At 41.2% G+C, this 1,504-nt stretch overlaps 1 non-coding gene across 1 annotated transcript; it reads right to left on the bottom strand.

Annotated features, from left to right (window-relative positions):
- Positions 1-1,149: 1,149 nt before the first annotated feature.
- On the bottom strand, positions 1,150-1,221 carry TRNAP-AGG. The gene has a single exon. It is a non-coding gene; the product is annotated as a tRNA-Pro (tRNA).
- Positions 1,222-1,504: the final 283 nt, after the last annotated feature.

The following is a 1,504-nucleotide window of genomic DNA, read 5'->3' as shown; positions in this document are numbered from 1 at the left end:
GACACTCCCCCGTTATGCTACTAATGGAATGGATGCATGTATTCGATATTGTGTTCGCCACGATATCATGCAGGCCCTCCTTTGTCCGTGGCATCCGGTATTGTATGTCATACATACCCGACCAAGCCAGGCCCAGGGAGTTCGCTTGGGAGCTTGCCTGGTGGGCCCATGACACACACGTGGGCCATGTGTGGAAAATTACCATGCATCCACCCCCGCCCGGACAAAGCAAGGGCCTAAGGCCATGGGAAGGAATGGAAGACAGACCCCTCCCTCAGCTTCGTTCTTCTGACACTATGCGGCATGTATGGTTATTATGTGCGGCATGTGTGGTTATGACGTGCGACATGTATAGTTAATATGTACGACAGGTATGGCTATTATGAGCGTTATGTATGTATCATGTGCTACAGGTATGGTTGTTATGTGCGACATGTATAGGTATTCTGTGTGACATGTATGTGTGTTGTGTGCATCATGTATGTGTGTCGTGTGCGACATGTAGATGTATTGTGTGCGACTGCTTGTATCCAGATGTATGAATATATGCTTAACCCCAACAGTAGGGCGACTTACTGGGTATTTTATATAATACTCAAACCATGTGCTACCAATATTTTCAGGTAAGGGCAAGGCTCCCATGTACGGGTGACGGTGGATGATGCGAAGGGCCATGGAAATCTTGAGGAGAGTATGTAGTGTCGTAGGCACCGGTTGGATTCTTTTGGGTTCATAGTTTTGCAATTATTTCTGTTGATTACTTCTAGGCTAGGTTGCCGCAATCGTTTTCCTCGGTATGAACTGCTTACATTGATGAATGCATTTTCGTTATTGAGACTGTTCCACGTGAACTCTCGTCCGTTGATTTGACGAGTATAAGGTAACGTCGCTAATTAGGGTAGAGAAAATTAGGGGCGTTACACACAAGATTAGTTTTAAATTTGGATAGGTATGTCAATTGAAAGTGAGACACAAAATGATATTAATAAGAACAAACATTCTGGGTCACTCTTGGTTATTAGACCTCTTGCACCCAAAGCAAGAATCATATCACTAAATTAAATCCCCTTATTATGGACTTTATATTAAGTTCTTGAATATCATCATTCATACGGGGTTAAAGATATTAAAGAGCACAAATTAAGACATAGGGCATTCCAAGAATTGAACTCGGGACCTCTCGCACCCTAAGCGAGAATCATACCACTAGACCAAATGCCCTTACCAGAAAACCCAACATTTTTAGCTCCTACTCAATATGTTTTTTTCTCTCAAGTTGGAAATCTATTTTCATGGGGGGTTATTGGACTATAAAACAAAAGGTTGATGGTCTAGTATTTTACTTGTTTGTAAGTAAGGCATGTAATATTGAATTGTTCTAATATATAAGGATTATTAAATAAACCAACCACCTAACAAAGGAAACAAACTAATCAGTTTGGTTAGATTGATTCAGTTCAGTTCATCAGTTTGATTGATTTAGTTCTTCTATTTTGCCTCGTAT

Source organism: Cucurbita moschata, unplaced genomic scaffold (assembly GCF_002738365.1).
Source record: "Cucurbita moschata cultivar Rifu unplaced genomic scaffold, Cmos_1.0 Cmo_Scf00004, whole genome shotgun sequence".
NCBI lineage: Eukaryota > Viridiplantae > Streptophyta > Magnoliopsida > Cucurbitales > Cucurbitaceae > Cucurbita > Cucurbita moschata.
Note: the sequence above shows the minus strand (reverse complement) of the source record. Positions and strands in the feature narration are given on the sequence as shown.